Below are 8,251 nucleotides of genomic sequence, written 5' to 3' on the forward strand. Positions count from 1 at the left end.
GGTGAAATGCACGAGTGGATACCAGTCTCCAGCTGCATTCGTTGCTGTAGAGATCGAGATGAGGAATGCTATTTCCTGTGCAGTGGTTGAAACAGCCTGAATCTCTCTCTCATTTTACCTCCTGTCTCATTGCCCACCCTAAGAATTTGAAAATCTCTCTCTGTGTCCCTGGTTGGACTAATTCTGCAAAGGGCTTACCACAGAGTGGGGTGGAGAAGACCATGCGGCAGTCACTTTATGTTCAGAAGTCAGGAGAGGAGGAAAAAGCTCCCTATTCCACTTTTATTCTTATCATACAATACTTGGGAAGGGAGAGAAGGCAGAGCGATGAAAACCTTTCATTCTGGGGGGGGTTTCTTTCTTCTCATCTTGGGTCAGGGCAGTGAAAGATCTTTTTCAGGCTCCAGTGCTGTATGTGGTAGCAAGTAGCTTTGTTTTCCTGCCTCTTTCCTCCTCACATGCAGATTAAAGACCTGCTTTCTGTTGTAAGAGTGCTGTTCTGATACTCAGGCAATAGGAGCCTAGCCTATGGCTACAGTTGGGCAGATGTGTTGCCTGCCTTGGAAGCAGGGCGCATTTCTGAAGGACATGATCTGATCCAACATGGCAGGTTGGCGTGTTCCTACATGTTCCCAAGAGACAGACTCATCACCTTCTGACACAGCATTGAGAAGCTCCCGGTGATTCAGACGGAGAGGAGCAAAGTCTCTTCAGCTGCTCCTCCATGTAGCGACTAGAGAGATGCTGCACACCCCACACCTCCATTGAACACTCCTGTCTCTTTCATTAGACACGTGAGCTTTGAATGCTGAGCTCTTTGAGAACTCCCAGCCTGTGTGCTTGCTGAAGTCTAACATGTCGTTGGCTTTTGTTTGTGATATTTAAGCGTGGATTCTTACATCTTTGATAGCAGGGCAGGAGCCACCCCTCTGAACTCTGACTCTGTTGCAGTTCGGCCAGTCTTGTTATCTGAGCAAATTTGATTTGGAAATCATCGAAGGATAGTGCCTACCACCCGGGGTACCCGGGTGATAGTTGTTCAGTTACATGTTTCTGATTGTAGCTGCATTTTTAAAGGGAGGGCTGGCCTTACGCACAAACAGGGATGTAAGAATATTCAAACGGGCTCCTGAGTGCAAATTCAACGTGCACCTCTCTGCAAGCAAAGTACAAAGAGCCCCTTTTGCCAGTCACCCAAAATGTGTCTTAACTCCTGCCACCTTCTTCGTATGCCTCCTGGCCCTTGGACAGTCTGTGGTGGCACTGTCTGCACCCCACCTCCTTACTGCTACAGACCATGGTAGTTTTCCTGACCCCCTAAGGCCAGGAGAGTCTAACCCCCTGGTGTCTTTACCCCTGTCCTCACCATTGTGGATATCATTGTGAGCTGACATTGCCCTGGGCTAGGTCAGACAGCATCGGGAGGAGCAGCAGCCTCTGATGACTCCAGGGTCCCATGGATTTCTTGGAGCTCCAAGCACCACTGGGGTGGGATTAACACCCACAGTTGGGACCACTCTCAGAGTCGTGGTCTGGCCCAGCCTCTACTCTGTCCAGCAGAGGGCCTGAAGGAGAAGCCTTACCCCATCAGTTACATAAGAAAGAAGGTCTTGTGGTTAACCCGGAGATAGGAGACCAGGGTTTTTACTTCTGGCTCTGGCACAGCCTTGGACAAATCACTTAACCTCTCTCTGTCTAGGTCTCTGTAAAATGGAAATAAGACTTCCCTATCTCACAGGAGTGTTGTAAGGCTTAATTAACCGATGTTTTTAGAGCACTGCGCGCTTCTCAGACTGCAGCTGAGTTGTTTATTAGCATCATCTCATTGTTCCGCTAGTGAGATTGAAGAGGAAGGCAATTTGTGGCCAGATTTCTCCAGCTCCATCAGACTGGGCCCTGACATACTGTAAGAGCTAGCCTCATTTAAAGGGGGGTGACAAAATATTGCAGCCAGACTTGGGCACAGGTGGTGGCGTTACAGCTCTCGAATCCCTTGGTGGCTCCAGGAAGAGGGACTCTGCGTCCTCTGCTGTGGTGTGACTTTCGTTTCAGGAGGGCTTGGGTTTTTAGCGCCTTAGCTAGTTCCAGGATGTCAGAGAAAGAGGAAGAGGAGATGCAACCATAGTCCTTTTCACTTCATGACCCCCTGCTGAAGGCTTAGAGACCAAAGAAAATGGTGTGTGACTTTGGCTGACAGGAGAATGTGTTGAAGCAAGACATGGGGTGAGGGACAAGGCACTACTTTCTTAGGACATCACGAAGGTAATGACGCAATACAGGCACGTTTGGTTCTGTTACAGTTTTTCACTATTAAAACATGTTAGGATAAGTGACTATTATGTCGGATGTGAAGCAATCATAGCTAATAGCTGTAAGTCTCCAGCAAGGGAGCCCGGTGGATTTGAGAGGACAGGAAAAATGTGCTCAGTTTTGGTGCAAATCAATTTTGTGCTGTCTGCCATGACGGTGGATTTAAATTGAATAGCGACAATGCTAAAAATTGCATGATATTTAAAAGCTACAAAATGCACCCACTCTGACCAGGAAAGGGACATTAAAAAAAAAACAAAAAAACGCTTTCTCACCAAATCATTTTAAAAAATTAAAATCTCCTCCTTTCCAACGGAAAAGCTTTTTCAGGCTGAGAGGAGCGACTGAACGGTGTATGATGACATTGCATTGACACGAATGTCTAGAAAAATAGGGTACGAACATATGATCTGTTCTGAAAAAGAATCCTAGCTAATAGGAAATGTGCTGATTCTACTTTTAGCTTAGTGGCTAAAGTTTGTTACAAAATTAATGGAAATCCGTATTTGAACTATGGTTGCATTATGGGTTTTTTTGTCCTCTTTTACATTTTTGTCAAAAGATTTTTGATTACGCTGGAGAATGTCAGGCGTTAGTCTGAAGGGGACAGAGAGTCGCTTTAATTTGTTTTGCTCTAAAAACTCTAGCATCCAAAAGAACTGAGGCAGATTTATTTCCAGAAATAGACTCTGATGGGAAATCATTGGAAGAAACCTTCCGCTAATCTGGGCAGCTGTGTCCTGGGTGGTGGAATGTTGATCTGATGACCTTTTATGAGTCACAGGCTCTTCAGAGAGATAGGAAGAAAATGGTGGCGCTTCCCTTGTGGGCTAGCCATTCAGTATTGTCACTTCTAGGCCACAGTACAAGACTTGCCTGTTTGTATGACCTTTCCCTCAATGTTGCATGGCAGCCTGTTGGTGTAGACCCTGAAAGACAACCCCATGAATGATTCAATTTAGGAAAGCAGCTTAAAACAAGGGGCAGAATGCAGACCATGGTCTATTTCTAGACAGAAAGAATGCTGCTCTATATTTTGTATGTGGTACTTAGATGCTGCGGCAATGGGAAATGCAAGGCATCATTATATTAAATAGAGCTGTGGAAGAAGAGGTCTGGATGCTTTCCCCGCCCTCTCATTCCCCATGGTGGTAGAGTGCAGGCACATGGCAGAGCACCTAGTGGAGCTGAGGAGGAGGAATGGGATATAAAATTGATTCCTGCTGGTTGATCTTGTTGATTGACCCTTCTGGGGAGACGAGAGAACCATGATGGCAGATGGTTCCAAAAGGAGAATCTGAACATAAAGTAAGCAACGTAAGTTGGAGAGCCTGAAGACACCACATACTCAGATGACTGGCAGGACAACCATCACCAAAACCTAGGACACAGTTGTGGTGGAGTTTCCGTCTGGCCCTATTTCCATACACAATATCACACTTGCTGAGGCATGTGTCTGTTCAGCTCTACGCTTCCTCACCCTCTTTTGTGGCCCAGGCTCCATCCCTCATAGTTATTAGTGTTACTAATTATATCTGATACTGCTTCCATCTCTCTTTGACAGTCTGCCTTTTTGAAGTCTCTGGCTGATTGATTGATTTCTCTTTAATATTTTTTGTTATAATTGATTCCTCTTTCTTTGTTTGATTTGTTTGTTGTTGAGTTGTGGGGTTTTTTGACTTCTCCCACCCCCGTCTGTTCTCTCTGATATCTGTCTCCTCTCTTTCCTCCCCAAATCTGGAATGAGGCCAGAGCCCATCAGGAGGTCATCAAGACATCGCTGGTAGCGGGATTTAAATAAGGACTGGATAATTTTATGACCATTAGCAACATTTACTGCTATGCAAGCTAAAATAATAAGGGCAATTATATCTTATGCTTCAGGTACCAAGCTGATTGCCTGCAGGGATTGAGAAAGCAATTCTCCACCCCTCATTCCCCCCAAACATTACACAATTAGCTAGATGCACTAGATGGGCCAGAGGAGAGAGGATCTTGGGGAAGCATCAGACATTGGCCACTAATGGAGGCAGGAAAGAAGCCCACGGGGGCTTCTCTGCTGCAAAGCTGAATCCTCATGTCTAGGAACTTAATGGGAGCATCTCCACCCCCCCAATGCTCCCATCTAAACTTCTGGCAGATGAATTTTCCCCCCTCTCAGTGATTCTCTTTCTCTCTGTCCTCCATCTCGACTCTCCCTCAATGTGCTTCTCAGTATCTCTTCTCTGGTGTGTGCGCCTCTCTCCTCCTTGGGCTTGTTATAGGAGTCACGCTCCAGCCCTTTGTGATGTACTTGATCAGCTCTCACTCTGATCGCACTGTTGCCAAACAGAGCCGCATTTGATTGGCACGCTCTGAAGTGACAGCTCCTCTGCTGCGATTATTGCAATTTTTCTTTCTTGAAAAGAGGGAGAGGGCAGGGGGGAAAAAAAACAACGGAAAACCTGACAGACATGTTGAAGCGAGAAGGGTTGATAAAAGGTCCCCAGATAACATCTCTCTCTGGGGTTGATTTAATAAACCTGCAGTTATAGTATGTCAAATCCTCCTCATGCCAGCTGCAAGGTGGGACTGAAATAAAATAATATAAAGAGGGGAGGGCTAGGAGTTCTCCTTCGGGTAACAACAGCTCCATTTAAATGCCAAGAGTCACCTGATATCACAGACACTGGCTTCTGGCCTTTCTGAAATTGACACAGTACCTTTCGTATATTACTTAGCCGAGTGTCTGGCTCTGCGATTCATTCCCCCATAAAGATACCAGTCTGGATCGGCAGATGGCTCCATCACATGCTGCCCTTTTTTTTTTGTGAACACCCCTCAGATGATGTTGAGAAGCTTACAGCTCTAACAAATCACTCATTAACTACACTAACTCATTAGAATATGCCAAATGCAGAATAGTTCTTAAGCAGGCGAATGACTGATTTGACGGGATTATTGCTGTGGTAAACCATAATTAACGGTTTATAACCGCAGTTCTTCTATAATTATATTCAGGCAGAGCTGCAAGGTTGTGTAAAGTTGGTGAGTGACTTAAGAGCCACGCACCAGGAGACACATGCCATGTTCACGCTCCCAGCCTGTGAGTGCAACGTCCTCTTGCTGTGACACTGCTATGAATCAGGAGTTAATCCACTGGGGCCGGGCTAGGACCCTTCTGAGCACCATACTGATTTCTAAGCACCGTAGATTATCTAGATAGCACCTCGCTAGTTTCACAATTAAAACTCTTGGGCCACATGCCCACACTGGCACAGGGAGGTGTGATTTACAAGCTGGCAGCTGCTTGATCTGCCTGCATCCCAGGACAGAGTAACCCGCATGGAGGGCAGGCGCTGATGCCTCCACTTGCCTTCTTTCTGGGTTTCCATTGAGGCAGGGCAAGTCAAAGGCAAGCCCACAGAAGCTGCTGAGGGGCTGTATTAATCCAGTGCATATCACTGCCCCGGCCACAGACCTCCAGCCAGCCCCACCGACATTTAGGAGGATGCTGGATCTCAGCCAGTCACTCACCTTTTGCTGTAGTAGTTACTAGTGGGGCAGCCAGCTCAGATGTTTTGTACCTGGAGGTTCTGCTGATGGAAATCCTGGCTGACCATGGCTCTTAGGGTATCTCTATGCTGCAGTCAGAGGTGTGATTGCAGCAAGCGCAGACATGCATGAGCTAGCTGTGATCTAGCTAGGCCCAGTAACAATGGCAGTGAAGCCACAACGGCTTGGGCTAGTCACTCAAGTAATTATCGCGGGTCCTGGGTGGGCTTGCAGAGCATGTTCTGCCCTGTCTTCATTGCAACTGTTGTTTGAGCTAGCAAGACCAAAACTAGCGTGGGGAGCGCTACAGGAGCTGCATTCCTGCCTCTGACTGCTGTGTGGACATGCCCTATGTGTGGGAGAAACCTCACGCCATCACATTCATTCCAGGATCACAGATTCCCAACCTTTGCTGCCCAGAATACCCAGGCACCCACACACCGGGGCCAGGAGCTGCGTGAGTGCCGGTTTTTCCTGACTTTACTCTGGACTAAGACAATCGCTGTAACCAGTGTTCAATGTAATGAATGATCTTGTCCTCCTTGTTTGTCTCCTCTTCAGTGTAACATTGTAATTAGCTTAATTACCAACAGATTCATTTTTTGTAACTTAAAATGGAAATTAAATTTTGCACCAGGTTTACAGGCTGTTAACTGGAATCGAATAATCAAGCCCAACTCCAAGTCCTTGAAAATGAGAATTAAAAAAGGTCTGAATTTGCATATTCATGTTTTTAATAGGGTTCAGAAGGTATATTTGCAACTGATGAAAAGGATTAATTAAATCTAATTTGCATGGGAAGAGTGGTTTAACCCTTGGGATCCCAGCAAGACTGACATATTGGTATGAACAATGCTGCTGTAGGCTGAAGAGGTGTGACTGAACTGCAATGTATCTCATTATAAAAATAGCAGTGATTGTCTCTGATCATCATGGTAGCGTAGCAATGCTGCAGCTTGTTTTCAGAATCAAGCGATGTGTTAGTCTGGAGTTAGCTGCTGTTTGGGAAATTCGGAACTGTGGGAAGTTCTTCCTGTCTTTATCCATTAGTATCCAACGCCAGCCCTGGTCTAAGGTCACAGGGCAACCCGGCAAACCTCAAAACAGGGACCCTCGCAATTTCTGATAGTGAACACAAACTACATACCCGTCTTGGCAATCCATTGCAGTCATGAGATCAGCAGGTGCTAACCTTGCCAAACTCTGTCCAATCATGACTCTTCTGTGAAAACTCAGATATATATTTGCTCACACATGCACAGAGACTGCTGCACAGAGTGAGAATATGTCACCTCCCAGGGTGCAATATATGTTATATCTGCATGAGTTCTGGTGACTGCATCACGAGTCCCAGTAGAGAACAGAGCCCTGAGTCAGACACTGGGTCATACTAGTAAGTGAAAATAAGGTATGCATCTCACTGTAGTGAGCAGGGTGTTGCATTTTCCTTGTAACGTCTTAGCTGCTAATTTGTTGGGTGGTAGTTGCTGTGCACAGTGCACTGGCTTCATTAAACAGATATGGCTTTGAAGTGGAGTTCGGAATTGATGTCGGCATATGTAAATGTATCTGGTGCTATGAAGAGGATAGGTATAAATGATGCATGAGGTCCAGGGAATGAATAGCTTTTTGTTTATACACACCCTTTGGGCTTCAATGTACCAGAAATCTGCTGAGAAAAATTAGCTGCATATTGTATAGCGCACGTATGTGTTACGCTGGGGTAATACATGAGCCTTTGGCAGAAGTTTGCACAAATCCATTACATCTCACCCCAAATGTCCATGGCTCCTGGAACACTTGTTTGGGATCCACCACATCTCCTTAACTTACTAGTTCGTAACATCTTTCCACAAGCACCCTCACACACAGAAGAGAGCACCATGTACAGTAAATCCTGTCCACACTCTGCAACCCTCACAAAGGCAAAATTTCCATCAGTTGGAGTTTTGTTTGAATGAACTGTGTAGGATTTGCTTGTAAAATTTGCTCATGGTGCTAAATATAATGTAGGTAGCCATCATATAGTCGCTGTGTGTGCTTTTACTACAATTAAAGAGTTCAGGAAAGGTTGGAGATTTTAAATACACACATCAGCAAAATCAAATTTAAGGTCACAAAGACCTGATCTTTATCCCCTTTTGGATCACTGAGAGTGTTTTTTCTTACATAGCACTGGGCAATGTAGCATGTGACAGCACTCGGCAGATATTTTAATTCTAAATATGGACAGAATGTGTGGATGCATAGTAATGGGCCATTGATTAGAAAAATGAGGCATTCATCAAGGGACATTAGAGGGAATGTGTTGTTACAAAGGGAGAAATACATTCAAAAAGTGTACATGATTCATCAACATTAATTGTAAAATGTCTGACATTATTATTGAAATGAAATCTTCCAATAA

Source organism: Emydura macquarii, unplaced genomic scaffold, assembly GCF_026122565.2.
Source record: "Emydura macquarii macquarii isolate MOO-44397 ecotype Brisbane River unplaced genomic scaffold, CSIRO-AGI_Emac_v2 contig_1348, whole genome shotgun sequence".
In the NCBI taxonomy this organism is placed as follows: domain Eukaryota; kingdom Metazoa; phylum Chordata; order Testudines; family Chelidae; genus Emydura; species Emydura macquarii.